Genomic DNA, 22,155 nt, shown 5'->3' with positions numbered 1-22,155 from the left:
GCGTCCCGTCCCTTTAAACAAACCTTAGCTAGGCAGGACTAGTGAGCAAAATAGCTCGTACTCATCACAGTTCAGCTTTTCAAGATCGTTTTTGACCTGGATCTGTATGGAGTACTTTGATCCTTTTCCCTTTCTCTTATACTGCTTCGAATTCTCCCAAGGACGTTAATAAAATTGCCAAATAATCAAACGTAGAAGTATTGAGTTCAAACACCTGAACTTATATACTTCTTATAGTCCGCGGGGAAAGGGGGGGGGGGGGGGGGGGGAATGGTTTTGTAGTGCTTCACAAACTTATTTTTAGTTTCATGTCTTTTTTGTAAGAGATTTTCATTTTTACACATAAGAGATCTGAAAATATCATTTTTTTCTGTTCAATTTGTAAGAAGGAACTGAGATGTCTTAGCCCTCTTACCATTTGTAAGTGGTTATAACAGATCGTTTAATTTCCTGTGCAATAGAAAAGTTAAACAAGATTTCACCTCCACCTTATAAGTGCTTCTAGCTCCCTAAGAATTTTCAAAGGGGAAAAGTAGGGCGGAAAGAAAAAGATCTATTGTATTCCAAGTTCCAACAATTTGACATCTATAATAATTCAATCTTTACAGACGTGGGATTATCTTTATTGTTGGCGGTAATCAATCAATCTTCACTGCAGAATATATCTTCCGAACAAACCACAAGCATGCTAGGAAGCCAATATTCCCAGTGACGACAAAAAATGCATAAGCGCCAATCAACATATAACCAAAGTAAAGAATACCTGAGACCAGCTTTGAGATCTCCAACTCGGCACAGAAATAGTATATGGAATACAAGAAAAGGTACAATGCAGAAGAGCCGGAAGTCAAATAGGCTCGCCACCACCAGCGATAGTCCTCGTAGCATAATTGGAAGTAGGCTAGTACTATGGTTATCTCAGCGCAAGTGACTATAAGAATGGTGAAGACAATGAAGAGGAATCCAAATATGTAATAAAACTGGTTCAGCCATATGGATGTCAAGATAAAAAAGAGTTCTATAAACACTGCACCCTATGGAAGTATGCCTCCGAGAAGTGTGGTGAAGATAGGATTCATGTACCAAGGCTGCAAAGGGATCAATCTTGGAATCTTATTTGTTTTAACAGGATCCTCAGGTGCCGGTTTTCTATAACCAATGAGGGTTCCCAGGAAGACTAATGGTACTGAAATGCCGAACCAAAGTAGCACCAGGATGAACATTGTCTGAAACGGTACTGCTCCAGAAGATTTCTCTCCCCATATTAGAGCATTCAGCACGAAAAAGATGGCGAAAAGAAATCCAGGGAACATATAGGCTGTTTTCAGTGACATTGTTTTCCAGTCTGTTCCTTTGAACATCTTGTATAATCGAGCGGAGGAATAACCAGCAAATAAGCCCATGAACAGCCATAACAAAACCATGGCGGTCATTAGCCCACCACGATTAGAAGGTGAAAGAAACCCAAGTAAAGCAAATATCATTGTGACAAGGGACATTCCAAGAACTTGGACTCCTGTCCCAACATGCACACACAGTAAACTGGAATTTTCAGGTGGCCTGAAGACATCTCCATGTATCAACTTCCATCCAGATTCTTCCAGGGCTTCATCTTGTTCCAACTGATTGTAGTTGGCAATGTCTCGGTATATAGTTCTCATAATGATCATAGCTACTATACCAGATAGGAAAAGCACAATCATCAAAGAATTGATAATTGAAAACCAATGGATCTGATCTCCATTCATATGAAGGTATGAGTCCCAACGTGACGCCCATCTGATATTACTTGACTGGCAAAGGATAAACCCCAATAATAAGAAGATGAACGGTAAGGGGAGGACAGAAAGGACGTGTAAATGACAAAACAATATACCTCAAAGGAAACGTCATATGTAAAAACTACTTCGTTGTCAGCACCGATCTCTTGAGGTACAGAGTCAGTTCCGAAAACAGTTGGCTTCCCAGGCTTGCATGTCGTTAATTGAATGTTCTCTTCATCCCACTTCTTGTAGTCATCGTTAGTACTGCTTCAAATCAGCCAATGAGCTCAGAATAAGAGAGAGAGAGAGAGGAAAAGCAGTTGACTGTAAAAGAAACTCACAGAAATTAGCACACCAGCATGTTGGGTCCATCCCATAATTTGAGGAAGGAAACATCTCCCTCATTTTAAGGAAGAAAACATTTTCCTTGTTTTAAGGAAGAAAACATATTCCTTGTTTTAAGGAAGAAAACATTTTCCTTGTTTTGAGAAAGAAAACATATTCCTTGTTTTAAGGAAGAAAACATCTTCCTTGTATTTGGCAAATTGTCAAGTGCTTGCTTGAGTCACAAATGACATCAATAGGTTCATTTCATCCCTATAAATAGGGAAGCCTTCTATCATTTGTAACATCACCAAGAGCAAGAGCGAAAAACAGTAAGGAAAACACTTGAGTGAGATATAGGTATACAGTTTAGGATTGGTTTTTTGTAATAGTTGAGTGTGAGAGTTGCTCCTCCTATTGTAATTCTGTTCCGGTTATGAATAGAAGACTTTTCCAATCTTAACAAGTGGTATCAAGAGCTTGGTTAATCTTCCAGGCCAATCTTTTAAAGTTTCGTAAAATTTTCAGTCAAAAATATTTTGTCCCAAAATTGTGCTCTGAGTATACCATTAGAAAGATCTCGTTCCGAGGATTCCGAATATATAATTTTCGGAATTTTTCGACCATCGGAAGGCCTCCAAAAGTCCAGTCAAAGTTTCTCTGTCCACCATCGCCGCCGCCGCTCCGCCACCTTCCGGCCACCAGCTCGCCGGAGAAGACGACCGGAGAAACCCGATCCGACCAACCCGTTTGACCAGAACCAGATCTGGTCAAAGTCCAATTGCCACATCATCCTTTTGTTGACTCTTTCAACTAGCCAGTGGTTAAACCGGCCCAGTTCGGTTTGAATTAGTGCAGCCCGGTTCACTCTGTTTTTGTCCAGTTTTCAGATTGGTCAGACCGGTTCCCTAGGTTTTCGACCATTCCGGATTCAACCGTGAGTCCCGTTTTGCCTGATTCTGCTTCCACAGTCCAGTACAAGCAGATTAGGTGCACTTTATCATGGAGAAATCATCATCGGATACCATGATTCTGCTAATATCTTCAAATTATAACATGTGGAAACCTCGTATGGAGGACTTGTTAAATTTGAAGGATTTAGCCGAGCCACTTGAAAATAAAGGTGCCAAACCCGACAAGAAGACAAACGAAGAATGGGCAAGAATGAATAGGAAAACGGTCGCACAAATTCGACAGTGGATTGACCATAGTGTATTCCATCATGTCGCGCATGAAACGAGTGCTTACAAACTTTGGGAAAAGCTTGGGAGCATGTACCAAGCAAAAACGGCTCGAAATAAAACATTGTTGATGAGGCGATTGGTAAATCACAAGCTAAGTAGCGGTACCTCTGTCACAGAACACACAAGTCAATTCCAAGATCTCGTGAACCAGCTAAGTGCAGCCGAATGGGTTCTCAAAGATGAGGAGCAAGCAATCGTGCTCCTAAGTTCTCTACCTGATAGCTGGGAGACTCTTGTCATCACTCTCAGTAATTCCGCCCCCAATGGTAAGGTGACCATGCAGATGGTCACGGACGCCTTAATAAACGAGGAATCGCGAAGAAAAGAAGTCGGGGTAGATCAATCATATGCCCTTGTTTCTGAAAATAGTGGACGCAATGGAGGTAGAAGTGGAGGTAGAGGAAGAGGCCGAGGCAAAGGTAGAGGTCGAGGTCAAAGTAGAGGAAGATCTCAAGTTCGAGGGAGATCACGAGAGCGGGGAAAGTCTGTCGATACCAACACTTGGTTCGAGGGCTATTGTAACTATTGTGGCAACTATGGCCACAAGAAGGTGGAGTGTCGAAAGCTTAAACGGGAGCAGCCTCAAACTAACCAGAGTTCGAGCAAGGAAGATGGTGAGACCATGGTCACCATGTCACCAAACATTGCACTTGTTACATGCGGAGAGGAAGCATGCCTACACGTGGGCACAAATGATATTGAGTGGGTGATTGATACTGTTGCATCATTCCATGCCACTCCACACCGGGATTTGTTCAGTACTTATAAATCTGGAGACCACGGCGTTGTGAAGATGGGCAACACCAGTTTCTCAAGCATTGTTGGCATTGGTGATGTGCACATAAAAACCAGCAATGGAAGCTCACTTGTGTTAAAAGAGGTTCGTCATGTTCCGGATCTGAGATTGAATCTGATCTCAGGAGTAGCTCTGGATAGACAGGGGTATGGAAATTTGTTCAAGGATGGTACGTGGAAGCTGTCCAAAGGCTCTATGGTTATTGCTAGAGGACATATTTGTGGTACTCTTTACAAAACCAATGTAAAGTTGTATCGACCGAGTCTCAATGCAGTTGAAGAAGAGACATCGCCAAACTTGTGGCATAGATGATTGGGCCACATGAGTCTGAAGGGATTGACAACTCTTGCAAAGAAAGAAGCCATCTCAATAGATAAAGACGTAACTTTGGATCCCTGTGATCACTGTTTATCGGGAAACAACATAGAGTTTCTTTCAGTTCCACCAGAAAGAATCGTTCCGAGTTGCTAAGCCTTGTCCACTCTGACGTGTGTGGACCCATTGAAGAAGAATCTCTTGGTGGTAGCAAATACTTCGTGACATTCATCGACGACGCATCACGGAAGGTTTGGTCTTATTGTCTCAAATCGAAGGATCAAGTATTCGATCGTTTCAAGACATTTCATGCTATGGTAGAAAGGGAGACTGGAAAGAAGCTGAAATGCCTCCGATTCGACAATGGAGGCGAGTACACTTCCCGGGAGTTTTTAGCATATTATGCTGAACATGGGATCAGACATGAGAAAACGGTGCCACGAACACCACAACATAACGGTGTAGCTGAAAGAATGAACCGCACTATTGTTGAGAAAGTCCGATGCATGCTCAGTATGGCTAAACTGCCAAAGCCATTCTGGGGCGAAGCTGTTCTGACAGCTTGTTATCTTATAAACAGGTCACCTTCAGTCCCATTGAACTTTGAAGTTCCAGAAAAGATATGGTCTGGGAAAGATATTTCATATTCTCACTTGAAAGTGTTCGGGTGCAAGGCATTTGTGCATGTATCCAAGGAGTTGAGGCAGAAGCTTGATCTCAGATCAACTCCGTGTATCTTTATCGGCTATGGAGATCAAGAGTTCGGATACAGGCTGTGGGATCCCGAAATGAAGAAAGTGATTCGAAGTAGAGACGTCGTGTTCCATGAAAACCAGTTTCATGAGTGTGCTCCAACAGTCAACAAGCAACGAAGTTATCATGCTCCAGATGATGTCCCTGAATCACCACACATTCCTCTCAACAACGAGGAACTTCATGATAATGTCCATGATGAACAAGAAAACATTGATCCGGCAGATGTTGATGATGATCAAAACGAAGAAATTCTTCAGCAGGGGGAGCCTTCACCCCAAGACGCAGCTGGAAATAATCAAGTTCGACGTTCTGCACGAGGGTTAATCCCTCAAAGGTCATACTCGCCAACAGAATGGATCCTTCTTACCAGCGAAGGGGAGCCAGAGAGCTTTCAAGAAGCTCAATCTCATCGTGAAAAATCCAATTGGCGACAGGCCATGGAGGAAGAAATGAATTCTTTACAAAAGAATCAAACATATGAGTTGGTGAAACTTCCTCCGGGAAAGAAGGCCTTGAAGAACAAATGGGTCTTCAAGCTCAAGAAAGATGCTAGCGGAAATATCGTGAAGTACAAGGCAAGGCTCGTAGTCAAAGGTTTCCAACAGAAGGAAGGAATCGACTTTGATGAGATTTTTTCGCCGGTTCTGAAGATGATGTCTATCCGAGTGGTTCTCGGATTGGTGCCAAGTATGGATCTTGAACTTGAGCAGATGGACGTGAAAACAGCTTTTCTGCATGGTGATTTGGAGGAAGAAATATACATGGAGCAGCCCGATGGTTTTCGAATCCCAAAGAAAGAGCATCTCGTTTGCAAGTTAAGGAAGAGTCTCTACGGTCTCAAACAAGCCCCAAGGCAATGGTACAAAAAGTTCGACGCATTCATGCTGAAACATTAATACAAAAGAACAACTGCAGATCATTGTGTATACTTGAAGAAGTTCCCCGATGGAAAATTTATCATCCTTCTGCTCTATGTGGATGATATGCTGATAGTAGGCCAGGATGCAACTATGATCAACAACTTGAAGAAAGATTTGTCTAAGTTCTTTGATATGAAAGACTTAGGCCCTGCACAGCATATCTTGGGCATGAAAATCATTCGTGATCGAAAGGCAAAGAAGTTATTCTTGTCACAAGAGGAATACGTTGAACGCGTGATCAAAAGGTTCAACATGAAAAATACCAAGCCTGTTGGTACTCCACTAGCAAATCACTTCAAGTTGAGCAAGGAAAGTTGTCCTTCTTCCGAAGAAGAAAAGAAGAAGATGAAAGCAGTGCCCTACTCTTCAGCAGTTGGAAGTTTGATGTATGCAATGGTGTGCACAAGGCCAGACATTGCTCATGCTGTCGGTGTTGTGAGTAGATACTTATCAAATCCAGGAAGAAAACATTGGGAAGCTGTCAAGTGGATACTACGGTACCTGAAGGGTACATCCAGACTATGTTTGTGCTATGGGGGAGCTAAGCCGATTTTGGAAGGTTACACTGATGCTGACATGGCAGGAGATTATGATAGCAGGAAATCAACTTCGAGTTATATATTCACATTTGTAGGGGGAGCTGTGTCATGGCAATCCAAGTTACAAAAGTGTGTAGCACTATCAACCACAGAAGCCGAATACATTGCCGCAGTTGAAGCTGGGAAGGAGCTTATGTGGCTGAAACGTTTCCTTCAAGAACTGGGTTTCCGACAAGAAGAATACACAATTCATTGTGATAGTCAAAGCGCTATGGATCTCAGCAAAAACTCGAGGTACCACTCACGCACAAAACATATTGACGTTCGATATCAATGGCTCAGAGAAGCAGTCGAGCAACATGTACTGAAGCTCTCCAAGATCAACACAAACGACAACCCTGCAGACTTGCTGACCAAGGTGGTACCGAGAGACAAGTTCGAATTATGCAAAGAACTTGTCGGCATACACTCAAACTAAAAGTCAGTGTACTCTCCTTCAGGTGTATGGGATTGGAGGGGGAGATTTGTTGGGTTCATCCCATAATTTGAGGAAGGAAACATCTCCCTCATTTTAAGGAAGAAAACATTTCCCTTGTTTTGAGGAAGAAAACATATTCCTTGTTTTAAGGAAGAAAACATCTTCCTTGTATTTGACAAATTGTCAAGTGCTTGCTTGAGTCACAAATGACATCAATAGGTTCATTTCATCCCTATAAATAGGGAAGCCTTCTATCATTTGTAGCATCACCAAGAGCAAGAGAGAAAACCAGTAAGGAAAACACTTGAGTGAGATATAGGTATACAGTTTAGGATTGGTTTTTTGTAATAGTTGAGTGTGAGAGTTGCTCCTCCTATTGTAATTCTGTTCTGGTTATGAATAGAAGACTTTTCCAATCCTAACATAGCAAACATACTTCTAACAAAAATTATGCATTCAAATTTCAGCATGCTATCAGGGACAACTAACAGATAGAACTTTGATATAAGTGGATCAAAGTTACTTAACCAAATTATACACAGGAAAATCACGAACGCTTCTGTCATCAAAACAAGTGAACAAGCAGATCAGATCAATTTCATGCAGCATATCCAATGATGAGAGAAATAGGCCCCAAAATAGAAGAGAATGAAGGAAAGATAAAGAAAGATGTGTGTCTGGAAGCACAATTTTCATTGTAATTCAACATTGCAAAACATGCCATTAAAACTATGATAAACCAGCAGAAGTTTAGAGTTGAATGCTGTATCGAGAAAGTTAGGAACCATGAATGTCCTAGAACTAGAACAAACGGATCTATTAGTTATAAGAAACCACTGACTCTGCACATTATGTAACTAAGCTTGCAAAACTAAGTCTATTTCTGAATGTCTAATCATCATTTCACAAAAGAGAATAACAGAAAAAAGGACAAGGAAAATTAGAGAAAGCAGAATCGGGATAAGAATAGTTTTATTCAAGAAGTGAATGCTTTAAAGTAGTTCAAACCTGAGGGGAGTAACTTCAAAACCAACAACACGAGCAGTGCCTGTCTCAACATCCTCATGATACATAACTTTGAAATTCAAATGGTTATTTACAAAATAACTTCTCTCTTTCCTCTGCAAAACCAACTTTTACAATCAAAACACAAATACCAGCAACATTAAAAGATAACAACAAAGTAGTAGGATTCACACCCCCACAAATGTTCCTTTAAATCCAACTTCAAATCCACGTTCATAAAATTTCTGTCCACTTTTTGCCGAGGAACTGCCACAGGAAGATTGTCCAGAATCCTGTACAACCATTCAAATGTATTAGAGAAGTAGCCAAAAACTGTATTTAGAATGTAATCAGCGAAAGGTGAACAGTAAGCAAGCTTCAAAGCTTGTTTAGTCCGAGATAATCCTTTGTTCCATAACCCTGGGCTATTTACAACTAGCAATTAAGAAGTCTCACTTCAGACAATTATTTAGGTATCTAAAAGTCCACCACACACCATCACCGCAGTATGATTGAAAAAAACAAAGAAAAATGTCATAAGAAACTAAATGAGCAACAAGCAAAGCATTTGAGGAAAGGAGCATACATTAGTAGAAATGAAACATCACAATATTTGACATGAAACAAAGAGTCTCAACTAATTGTTCACCCTTACATGTTAACTCGGTAATCTTCATCAATCTTGTCTTTGAAATTCTTAGCAGAAACAGCGTCAAGTTTGATTCTACAAGCCACCTTGCAGGACTCTGTCTCTCTCATCTTGAACTGGAGAATACATACTCTATTATATTTTACATTCAAGCTATATACACCACAATTTTCTTTAGTATTAACAAACTGGATAGCTAAATGAAACTCACAGTATAAACAGAATTCTCAATGCGGTCATCTCGGAGAACTTCCCCCAAGTTCTCTGCACTGTTGGAAACTCTTGGAGGTTTACAATAGGCCAAGAAGTAATAATCGTATGGCAGTTGTGTCTTCGTGGATGAAAGCTTGTTTACTTTAACATGGAGAGAATCGCCCTGAGAATGGGTAGGTTTATTCACAAGAAAAACACCTCTAAATGTAAATTAGTACTATTAATCTATTATCAAACTATCCTCTATGCAGAGAGGGTCTTGGATTTGAAGTCAGCGGGTACAGAATAGTGTTGATTTCTCAGATGGTCATTCAACTAATAGTTATTATCTTAGAAATACACACTTCTTCTTAAATTCCAAAATTTTCCGTGCACCCTATGAAGTATTATCACATGTTTTGGTAATGTTATATCCCGTGTTTTCACACGTTTGGAAAAACTTGTTATATATTGGATTTTTGAGATATAAGGTCAAATTTGATATTTTGTTGAACATAGGAGTTATGCATGAAAGAATAGAATCATGGAAGTGTGGGACAAGGCTAAGGGCAATTTTGGAATTTTGGAAATTAGTGTCGGGAATTATAAAATATGATTCACAAGCTATTGGGCCCAAAAAAATTGAATTGAAATTGAGGCCCAAAATTAGGGACATGGCCTTGGCCCAAGTCCAATTAATTAGTCATGTGCATGGTCATGTGACAAATTAATATAAGATGCCTAAGTCTTCATTATATGCATTAGAACATTCAAGAAAGCTAAGCAAGAAAGAAGCAAAAATAAGAGCAAAAATAAAGAGGGTTTCGGGTTTGGCTAAGAAAATTAGCCATAAAAAATATTGCTCCAAAAATTTATTTCTTGTTGATTTCCTACTAAGTCAAGGTTCCTTTGTAACTTGGTATAGTTGGTTTGGAGTGGGAAGCATTAGAATCACCAAAGTGATTACATCTCCAAGTGAAGAAGACTTGAGGAAAAGGTAAGAATTTCTACCTTTTTATTGTGTTATGAAGTTTTGATTGTGTTGTAGTATGTAGAAATGTGTTGATTGTATGGAAAAATGGAAGTTTGCAAAGTGGGTTTGGAATATGGCTTGGAGCCGTGGGTGTGTGTGTGTTGTGTGGTGACAATGTGTTGAATTCATGTTGTATTCTAGTTGTGATTGTGATGGAATTTATGTTGAGAATGAAAGAGGAATAAATTTGATTGAATTGATGAAAATAGCATTTGGCCGTGTGGTATGGAGTGGTTTGGAATGGAATGGATTAAGTTTGTTTAGTGTGTTAAAGTGTTGTTGTGATGTTTGTAATGTAAATGAAGTTAGAATGATATAAGTTTGTATTGAATTGGAATGTAGAAACTTATGTCGTTTTAGTATGATTTTCCGACATTAAGGAAATGAAGTTGTTTGGTTGTGAATTATGATGATCATTGATGAATTTGGAAGTTGGAAACTTGTTATGAAGTTGTATGCCAAAGATTTGATGTTTTGCATAAGTTATTACTTTGACGAAAAGTTGTATATTGTGTATATCGAGTGTGTAACTTGAGGAAAACGATATGAAATGCTTCTAGAACTATATGGTGATGATTTTGATTGTTGATGAATGTGAAATTATTGATATTAGTGAAAGTTTGGGTTAGAATGAAGGTTATGTCAACTTGTGAGAAAAATGACTAGTTGAAGGATATTTGTGTTTTTAATGTTCATTGTTGATATTGATGTTGTCGTTTGGGTTGTTGTTGATGATTTATAGCCGAGTTAAATTCTCGGGGTGCTATATGTATAGGGGAAGTGCTGCCGAAATTTCGGTAGACAAATATGCATTAAGTTGAAACTTTGGTATTCATAGCTTACAATTGGTAAACTTGACCAATTGAAGTTTTTCGACGAAACGGGAAGTGAGTTTGGAAAGGCGTAAAGAGCTTGAAAGGTATGTAAAGCAACCCCAATTCTTCCCTTGGCATGCCCTTAGTGTGTTAGGGTCGGATCCGGGCCTCGAAGGACCTCTTGGCCCTCGGAATCCGCAAGAGAAAATTTCAGGTTTTCCTTCAGTAGAATTGAACTACTTTGGTACACTTTTCTTGAAATAATGCAACTTTGCTCCAAATTACTTGGAAAGTCATAGAATGCTTGTAGAACCTTCTTAGGTGATACCATAAGCTTAGAGGGCATAAATTGAGCCCGTCGCCTTATTTGTCCCGAGGCGGGCCCACTATTTTCGGTTTCGCCCTTAATGTATTAAAGCTTTCTTTTTAAGCAATTTTTGAAAGAAATGTTTTGATTACCCTACTAATCGCCTAACGAATATTGTTTTAAATATTCTATTAAATCTTATAAATTATTTTGACACCCGGAATGACTTCGGGAAAGTTATACTTCTGTAATTTATTATGATATCCGAAATGCATTTATTATGATCCCGTCCGACTCCATTGGATCTGTTTGGCTTTGATACGCTTCATCGAGTCTTTGAAAACATTTATGATATTTTAAATTGCATTAGTTTCTCACTACTCCATTCGTGGATGTCCCAATGTTTCCCACACTGAGCCCGGGCCAGGATATGTTGTCAAGCGTGATTCTCTGCATTGTTCTCCGCGTCCCGATGTGAGGGGGCAGGTATACGCGTACATGGGTCTGTGGAGTATGATGTGCCATGTCCGCCTATTCTGATCTGATCTGTTATGGCCATTTTGATATGACATTTTATGATACGGGGTCACGCCCCTTTTTCTGATTCCTCTGTATTGTGGCACCAGCGTCGGGAGGGTGGCCACGTTCTGTCTGCTGAGTCCCGTGGCAGGGACCGGATATGATATGACATATGTTTCTGTACACATTCTGTCTGTTTTGGAAATATGCATTTGACACTCTGGATTTTGTACTTATTTTCTGAAATCATTATGATTTGACTTCTGTGATTCCGCTTTACATATTCAGTACATATTTCGTACTGACCCCCTTTCTTCGGGGGCTGCGTTTTCATGCCGCGCAGGTACAGACGACAGGTTCGCTGATCCACACGTTTAGGATCCCATTTCTGCTATTTTGGGGCGCTCTCTTCTTCAGAGCCCATCTTTTGGTATAGTCTGTCACTGCTATCTGGATATGTACATTGTTTTGGGTATGACGGGGCCCTGTCCCGTCTTATGATTATGTTATGTTCTGTAGAGGTCTGTGGATATATCTGTGTGGGTTCTGTACATATGTTTGGGATACTTTGTTCTATGATGGCCTTATCGGCCTATGTGTGCCAAGTCTGCTTTTTATGCTAAATTCTGTAGCGTCCACTAATATTATTATTATATTATTTGTTAATATGCTAATTTGGGTATCGGGTACGTATAGGTGCCCAGCTAGGGCACTGGTCGCGGCCCACGGGGTTGGGTCGTGACAGGTAATACGTGCAGTCCTGGTATAATTAAAGATTTTTCAACTACATATGTATAGTTGAAACCTAAAGTAAATGAGTATGAGCGCACCCACTGCTGAAGCTCTACATCGCCCCACCTCTGTATATACTGAAGCCAGGATGTTTATCAAGCGCATTTCCATGTTTACTGAAGCTATTTCCTAGAACAAGGCCTAAAAAAGGGCAACAAAATAATCATGATATCAACCCATCCAAAATTTCATTTGACATGTGAGAAAATGTTTGCACATACTCCCTATGTTCTAGTTCATATGATACACTTTTTTTTAGTTGGTTCCCAAAGTATGACACTTTTTTATTTTTGGGATAATTAACTTTACATTTCTTATTTTACCTTTAATGAGAAGATTTTATAACCATAAATATTAGTACGGCATTTTAAGACTACAAGTTTTAAAAGTTTTATGACACAAATGTTAAGTCATGCGCTAGATCGTAAGATTCAAAAGAATTTATTTTTTCTTAAACTCCGTGCCAATTTAAAATATATCAGGAACAAAGGATGCACTAATTAATAATGCTTTAGAAGAAAAATAACAAAAAAAAAAAACGAAGCTTTTCTCTGTCATATCTCCCTAATCAAATTTCTTTTGCATATTATACATTTATACCTTATTTTCCTAATCAAACAGAGAAGGATCCAGTTATACAGAGTACCAGTGCACTCAGTGCTAATTGTTTGGCAATAAGTAGCAAACAATGATCATATTTCATCCAGTGTATGAAAACAAGCTAGCAATGGTTCATACAAACAATATGGCTATCAGCTTCATCTTACTTAATCTTTGTCATAACGAAAAGTGAGATTAATCTAGGCAAAAACTAAGGTTTAGAATGCTATGAGCAGAAAGAGAGGAGAGAATTTATACAGTTTGAAAATCGCTAGGGGCAACTCCAGGAAGATAGAAAGCATGCAATTGCAAGTGACATGGGAATAGTAGTATGATCAACAAAAGCCGCTGCAATGACCAAAACATCATTCTCAATCCATTTTCTCCAAAAACTTTCCACATTTTCTCATCAGTTTCTAACAAAGTGTGGAGGTCGATCAAGTGGCAGTCAGTCTCATAGACCATAAATAGTTTATAGTATCGTTGGCCAAGCTTTTTGAGAGGTAAAAAGTATTTTCTCCATTCCAATTTAAGCTTCTTAATTAGATTGGGCATAAAATTTGAGAAATAAAAAGAAATTTTTGAATTTTGTAATCTTAAATTAAAGGCAACAGTCATAGATAGCCCTTAAACTTTGTCACATTTTTCTCTGAGATAGCTAAATCGAGGGTTGTACCTAGACCAGTCCAAATTCGATCCTATTGGGTACCTTTTTCACAATAATCAGTAAAATTAGGAGAGTGTATTACACTCTTCGTGACGTGACAACTTTATCAAATGCAAAACATGACACGTGGCGGTGGGGGTCCATCATAATAATTAAAAATTAAATTATACAACCACCCCCAATTTTCATCCCCTTCGCGCACCCCCCCCCCCCCCAACTGCAACCAGCCGCCGCACCACCACCCCCAACCGCCGTCCCCCCACCCCACCAATAATTTATTTTCTTTTTCTTCTCTTATTTAGGTGTATCAATGTCTTTATAAGACCCACCAACCTTTAATGAAATGTGAGATGAAAAAAAAGAGTCATAGTAATGGTAAATCTCTATTTTTTTTCGGTAAACAAGATGGTAATGATACTTTTCAGATCTAAAAAGGACAAAAAAAATGATGGTAAGAAATAACATCCAATTCACAAATTAATTTTATATAAATAATTAAAAGAAATGAATTGTTATAATGAAGAGGAAGGAGAGAGAAAAAAAAGGAAGAAGAAGATGAAGAGAACTGAACACAGTGAAGAAGAAGAGAAAAAAAATAACGTACAGTGGGGTGCGGCGGGGGGGGGGGGGTTAAATGAATTGTTATAATGAAGAGGAAGAAGAGAAAAAAAAAAAAAAAAGGAAGAAGAAGATGAAGAGAACTGAACACAGTGAAGAAGAAGAGAAAAAAAATAACGTACAGTGGGGTGCGGCTGGGGGGAGGTGAGTTACTTTTTTATTAATTTACCTATTAAATTTTATTTAAAAGAAGTAAAGTTTTAACCAAAAAAAAATAAATAAGGATGAAAGGGCTGTCATGCGCCCAACAAAAAGTGTAATCAATTGCTGCGCCACATAGGCAAAAGGTACCCAATAGGATCAATTTAGATTGGTTTAGGTACCCAATAGGTACAACCCTCGGTTTAGGTAGCCCAAAGGAAAATGTGACAAAGTTTAGGGGGCTATCTATGACTTTTGCCTAAATTAAATATATGTATAATGTACAAAAATATTTTTTGAATCTTGTGTTTTAAACTTGTCATTTAGAATATTTGAATTTTCAACTTACTAAATATAAAAATATGAGCCCTTTTTGGGACAGATAAAAAAAAAAAAAAGTAAGACACTTAAATTGGGATGGAGAGAATACTTATTCTTTCCAAGAAGTGTTCATTTTAATAAAGTGAGACATTTGGCCAAGCTTTGAGAGAAAATAAATATTTTTGGGAGTAAAAAAAGCTGTTTTTCAAGAGCTTAAACAAATAGTTTGTCCTTAAAAGTATTTTTTTAAAAAACACTTTTTGAGAAAATATTCTTAGAAACACTTTTTAAAAGTTTGGTCAAATATAATTGATATTCAAAACTGCTTTTAAATTGATCAGCCAAACAACTTACTTCTCATAAAAAGTATTCTTTTTTAAAAACACTTTTTGAAATAAGCTTATTTTAGAAGATTGGTCAAACAAACTATAAGGAGTGAAATTTACAAATGAAGGAGAATACGGCGCCGTTTGAGTGAAAGTTGGGGTCTTCCAAAAGTCTACTCAGATGACTTATTGCACAAAATTTGCATATTGAAGGAACGCGTGCAGGGAACAATATTCAGGAAAACCGCGTCTTCCCATTTGTTAATACGTTCTCTGTCTCAAATTATTTATCATGATTTTTTTTTACACGTCTCTTAAAAAATATTAATGAGGAATAAGTTTTAATTGATTTACCCTTCATTGGTCTTTCAAAAATCACAACATCATCCAGTAATTTAAATGTTTGCAATCTTCAAGAACAATTACTACTAAGACTAAAATGGGAAAAATAATAATTTTATCTTGTGAAACGAAAAATAATTTGAGATAACTATGATTAATTGAGATGAAGGGAGTATTCACTTTCTACCGACCCTAATATTATTAATTTCCCTTAATCTAAAATATTTAGGACAGCATTACTCAAAAGATCATAATTCGAGCTCATTTGCGGACACAAATTCAAATTAATTGAGGGGAACTAATCCTTAAATTGATGTGCTGCTCAATACATTGCAAAGTGTTCTCTTAAAAAGCTAACTTAAGTTGCTCTGGCAACTAAAAACTTAAGGACCCGTTTGGCCATAAGAATTATTCTTTTTTTTCCAGAATTTTTTTTCACTTTTTTCAAAAATCAGTGTTTGGCCATAAAAATTTTAAATACAACTTGAAGTTGTATTTGAAATTTGAAAAACAACTAAAACATTGTTGAAAAGTACATTTTAACAAATTATTATTTGCAAAAACTATGACCAAATACAACTCTAACTCCAACTTCAAAAATTCCAAAAAAGAGATTTTTTTTTTTAGTTTCTATGGCCAAACGCCTACTTATTTATATAAATCTATGATTTATGAATGAAAAAACAAGAATTCCTTAGTCACGTTCTCAGTAGTAGCTTTGCTTTACTTATTAAAATTATGATGAGTAATTCAGAAAATCAATATTCATAATAATTAGGGGTCGTTTGGTTCAAAGACAAGTTATACATGAATTAATAACGCAGGGATTAGTAATGTAGGGATTAATAATACATGGATTAGTAATACAAGAATTATTTTTGTTGGGTGTTTGTTTCATTGCACTAAAAAGATACCATTTGAATATTTATTTATTTTTAAAATTTAAGAAATAATTTGTTACAATTATACCCTTGGATGATTGGTTTCTTGGAACAAAACAAGGCTAATTTTGTTATTTTAGTTTTTTTATCCATGGATAGTTATCCCATGGTGATGGTGAGAGAAGATAGTACATCCTTTGGTGTATTAAATAATCTATGTATTAGTTATACATGCCCCAAAATGTCAACCAAACATGGTATAAAATAATACCACATTTAATACCATGACTAGTTTAGCTAAGACATCCTACCAAACGAGCTCTTAGTGTCATGACTGGCCTCTTAACTACTGTTGTCTAACTGAAAATTGCTTACTTTCCCGACTAATATAAATGCACAGATTTGTCAAATGTTAATTTTTAATTTTTTGATAATTGAATTTTATTTTTATATTAATCTAACTGGGTGCAACAAAATGGTAAGCTTGTAATTATACTATAATTCTGTTATGACAAACAAACATGTTATCGTAATAACTATATCGCATAATTATTAGGCTACGTAATTACTACTCTTATAATTACACCAATTTCAATTAGCAGGTAGTTTTCCAAACTGACCCTAGCAATTGCATGTGCTTTGTTTCAATATCACGTCTGGGTCTTACAACTGGGCATTTAACATTTTATTTTTTTCTTTTGTATTAGTTAAAAATATACATTGGAGAAATACAACCATTGACCCTTTTTGTTTAGTCTTTTTCTCAACCCGTTAAGAACTTAATCACAAGTTACATTGCCATCGACTGCTTATTTTAATTGCCAAGAGAGCAATCTTATGCATCGTGAGTAATTTGCAAAACAGAAGGTGCAAATTACAAGACGATACTCATTATGCATAAAATACAAATATGCAAATGGAATTATAACGTTCTTTATTAAGTATTATCTGCTCCCCTAAATTTATAAGCACATAGGTAAGGCTTAGAACGGCCCATAAACGTACATGAGAAATAAAGTCTAAGCCTTAGAACTTACTGTTCAATTTGTTCCAAGTCACATGATCGATTAGACTAGTATATAAGAAAATAAACGAAGTTTGAAAATTAGACATTTGACTTTTTACAATACCACGCGACCTTGTGCTTGTCTTTGTAATTTGGGTGTTTGTAGAAACTTACAGGAGAAATAAAGTCTAAGGCTTAAAATCTTTTATTTGCTGATTTATACTCTTTACTTGGAATTGAATCATGTCAAAGTGTGTATAACGTCAACCAAATGTTATTTTAAAATCCATCTATTGCACATATAAGTGTCTGGGATAAAATATGGAATTGTCAGGTGTCCGAATCAAGTGCAACACGTGATGATGAGGCATGTCAGATATGAGTCAGTAGATAATGGTACCGATTTAGTCTATGTGACTGGTCAATAAGCCGTTCCAAACTCGCCGTTGTTACAATCCGCTTTTACACTTGCGCTTTTAATGGTACCGGTTTAGTCTATGTGACTGGTCAATAAGCCGTTCCAAACTCGCCGTTGTTACAATCCGCTTTTACACTTGCGTTTAAAAGCGTACTATTGAGTATTAACATTTTAATATTAAATATATTAAAGTGTCCTATTGTACATGCCAACTCATTCACGTTTGTGGCCATTAAGAGGCTGAGAATGGTCTCTCCAATTCACATGTTTTGGTGGCTAATTGACCATTACCTTTTATTCTTTTACTACCTCATTATTACTCACCCATATTCATCCCCTTTATGTATGTAACTCATTTAAACTACAAATCATAATTCTCCCATTTTCCTACTCATTTTATTACCCCATTTTTCATCCAATTCAATTCAAGGATGAATTCTTTAACTATAAATAGTTAGCCATTCTAACCTTGTGGATAGTAAGGAAAAACCTTGGAGAGTTCTTGTAAAGTGAGGTTAGTGTAGTGAAAGAGAAAGTTGAAAGTAAGTCTCCAACTAATTCACTACTAAAGAGAGTATTTTGTTATGTTGAAGGAAGGTGTTTTCTTGGTGGAGCTTTGGACTCTTCAACTAGTCCAGAGTTGTTTGAGTCACACGATGTTGATGAATTGTTGTATCCTAGAGGGGACAAGTCAGAGTTATGCTGCTGGACCTAGGGCTGTTCAAAACCGAACCGTAATCGATAACTCAACCGCAAAATTGGCTTATTGGTTTATTGGTAATGGGTTATCGGATTAACGGTTGGTGAACCGATTCAATTTTTATTGTTAATGGCTTATCAGTGCGGGGGTGGATTACTCAATTTCCTTATTGGGCTAACCGTTAACCCATTAAGACTTATCCTATTTACATTTTTACCCCCAATTATATAAAGTATCTATTATAAACCTAAAGGCTATTGAGTATCTTATTTCACTTCTTATCTATTCACCTTTGTTAAGGGAAATAGAAAGGAGATTCATGGCAAAGAAAAACACTAGTCATGTGTTAATGGTCACTTTTTTTATGGTAATATTCATGGCAATTTGCCTTTACTGTGGCAATGAGCCAATGACTATTCTACGGAGTGCAGAGGCTACTGTCGGAAAGGCTATAGGAGACAATATGGAGTATTGTCCCAATGACTGCTGCCATAAAACGTTGATAATTACAAAGATTTCGTCGATAGAAATTAGTGTAGATGTTGTGATTTAAATTTTTATTGTCTCTTAGATTTAGCCGATACACCGTTCGATAATTTCTAACCCGATACCGAACCAACCGATATCTTTTCAGTTGGCTAGCGGATTAGTACATTTAATAGTCGATAACCGATAAACCAAACCGTTAAACGTAATTATCCGTCCAATCCATCCGATAAGCAGCCCTAGCTGGACCGGTGAAGATTATACCGCAGTGGGCTTGAATCTCCTTAAAGAGAGCGAGATATTCGCGCCTCAGCCTGAAGAATATTTTACTCATATTATTTCTTCATTTTTGTTCATATTATTTTTCAACTGTAATTTATTGTAATCTGTGGTAATTTCACCAACACGTACCAATAACTTGACTCTTTTTTACAAACACAAGGTCACCACCTAATTTTGACGGATTAAGGAAACCATTTGTAAAAAAAAAATTATTTATGAAAAAGAAACCTTTTAGTACCAAAGAAAAGGATACGGGTTTTGATGATTTCCTGAGAAAGGCGTTAGACATCTTGGGAAATCCGTAAATGTGGTTACCAAATTTAAACATTTGGCTAAGAAGAACGTAGCTTAATTAAATAATAGTATTTAGAGCAAAAAAAAATTATTAAGTTAAAGGAAGAACATTTTTTAGAAAAGATCGGGAAGCAAATGATTAAAAGTTACTGAATACTCAGCCCGTTTATATTACTTCCACTTTGTGAAATAATTTAAACGTTAATATTCCAAATAAACTTAAACTTTATATTTATCCGGTTTCGATCTTGAATAAATTCAATTTCGAAAATTAGACAAATACAATTGTTTTAAGACCATAAAATTCTGGGAACTCTTATTATTAATAACCTAAAATTTGCCTAATGCAAAGAAAAAGTATCAAGGAAATTTATTTTTAAAAACCTTAAGCAGAAACATCGATTTTTCATTGTTAAAAAAAACTGATCGGTTTTTTTTATTAAATTAACTAAAAAAAGAAAATTCCAAATTTTAATAAAAGGGAACGCTGCTTTTATTCTTTAAAGAAACACGAGACAAAAACTTGTTGTTCTATAGAAAAAAGAACTGATTTACCAACGACAAAGAAATTAAATGGAGAAAAATATAAAATAGTAACTTAACGTATTCCAAACGCCTGCTTGGGCTTTACTTAGTTTCCCAAAAAAAAGTTGGGAAAATTTCATAAATGACCATTGTTTTAAAAGGTAGTGTTAGGACTCGCCCGGGGGCTCGTCTCGGGGCAGGGCAGTGGCAAAACGCCCTGGGGCTAACGTGCGGGCTTAGTTCTTATGAGGCTTACGCCCTAAGCGCCCAACCGTACGCCCTAAACACGCCTAACGCTCAGGGCTCGCCTAACAGTTCTTACACAAATTATATTTTAAATTCCTTAATTAAAATCATTCACCCTCATAATTGTTTAACAAAATAATGATACTTAATAGTTTTTCATCTATAGAAATAGAAGATTGGGTGTAATTCATATAACAAGTCGTAGTATTGGATATTTATTATTTGAGAACGTCGTGAGGGTGAATATCACTTAATTTAAAAAAAAAAACACATAGCGGAATTGTACATTTTCACTTGTCATTGGCCATAAGTCCTGTGTATCAGAATTATCATATAATTTTATTTTTTGTTCATGAAGAAGTTATGTTTTAATTGTAATATTGATAAATTTTATTGATTATTTGCTTATAGGGAGATAAAATGAATAGTATGATAGTAATAGTGTTTTAAGAAACTATGTTTTTTTCCGTGTTTGAAAGTTAAAATGTTAGAATTGATTTGCATTTCATAATAGCTTTTATTTCATTGTATTGTTTATACTTGTAAAATTATGTTATATATAATTACAAGTTATAAGCGGTGTATAATGGATTGCTTTGATAATTTTTTTGTGAGGATCAACGCGCGCGCGCACACACACACACACACACACACACACACACACACATATATATATATATATATATATATATATATATATATATATATATATATATATATATATATATATATATATATATATATATATATACAGTTTTCTTTTATTTTTTATGTAATTTTACCTATTTAAAAATATTTATTGTAATTATATTATTTTAAGAAATACTAAAAATTAAATACCCATGGGGCTTACGCCCCGTGCCTCGAGGCTTACGCCTCGTCGAGTCGTATGTAAAACGTCCCGCCTTACGTCCCCGCCTTTTAAAACACTGTAAATGACTAACTTGGAAGCCTTATTTTTGCTTTTTAGCTACATTTTACCTATTTACATCACGTAGCAAACATCTAACAAAACTCAGCACTTGTTACTTTTTGTATTCGCGTCGCTGTATTCATGAATACAATCATAAAAATTTGCTGAATTTTGTATTCAATTTAATTGTATTCAACTCAACTGTATTCATTGTAGCTACTTTTACACTGTACTCACCATATTTTTCGGTATGTATACAACAAATACAGGCGAAAAATACTATATACATCATATATACACCAAAAAATTAACAAATACGCCATATTTTCCGGTATGTATACAACAAATACAAGCGAAAAATATTGTATACACGGTAAATATACAACGAAAACAACGAAAAATTGAACTTTTCTCAGATCTGACCGGAAAAAAATTCCAGCGAATACAATGACATATGACATTTGTATACATTTCAAAAAGTTCACTATATTCATTTGTATACATTTCAAAATCCAGATATGACATTGTATACACTGTATGTATATAACAAAAAGGAAGTACTTTCGTTAGATTTGAGCTTTTTTTTTTCTTTTCCGGCGTAGATATGAGTTTTTTTTTTTCCGGTGTCCTCTCTTTGTGCTGATACAGATGTGTTGTAAATGGCGGTGATGATTGCTTGCTTTCACATTTTCCTCCAGTCCTCTCCTCTCCCCTGACCGCTCATCTTCCTCAAGTTCAACCTTCAAACTTCCATTGCAGAGAATCTGGTAAGTCTTCGGTGCTCTCTCTCTCTCTTGGATTTCTCATCACCCTTCCCCTCATTGTTGTTGCTTGAAAATAGACATGGCGGCGTCACTCTTCTTGCTTTCCTTTCTGGCTATGCAGCCATGGCTGCGTCACTCTTTTTTTTTTTTTTTTTTTTTTTTTTTTTGCATTTCGCCG

General features: G+C 36.7%; 1 long non-coding RNA gene and 1 pseudogene across 1 annotated transcript; one reads left to right on the top strand and one right to left on the bottom strand.

Annotated features, from left to right (window-relative positions):
- Window positions 1-638: 638 nt before the first annotated feature.
- LOC132639389 (transmembrane 9 superfamily member 7-like) lies at window positions 639-13,512 on the bottom strand (annotated as a pseudogene).
- Window positions 9,863-12,279, top strand: LOC132642460 (uncharacterized). Its single transcript, XR_009583176.1, has 3 exons — window positions 9,863-9,978; window positions 10,883-10,933; window positions 11,999-12,279. It is a non-coding gene; the product is annotated as an uncharacterized LOC132642460 (long non-coding RNA).
- Window positions 13,513-22,155: the final 8,643 nt, after the last annotated feature.

The sequence above is a fragment of the Lycium barbarum genome, chromosome 5 (genome assembly GCF_019175385.1).
Source record: "Lycium barbarum isolate Lr01 chromosome 5, ASM1917538v2, whole genome shotgun sequence".
Taxonomy (NCBI): domain Eukaryota; kingdom Viridiplantae; phylum Streptophyta; class Magnoliopsida; order Solanales; family Solanaceae; genus Lycium; species Lycium barbarum.
Note: the sequence above shows the minus strand (reverse complement) of the source record. Positions and strands in the feature narration are given on the sequence as shown.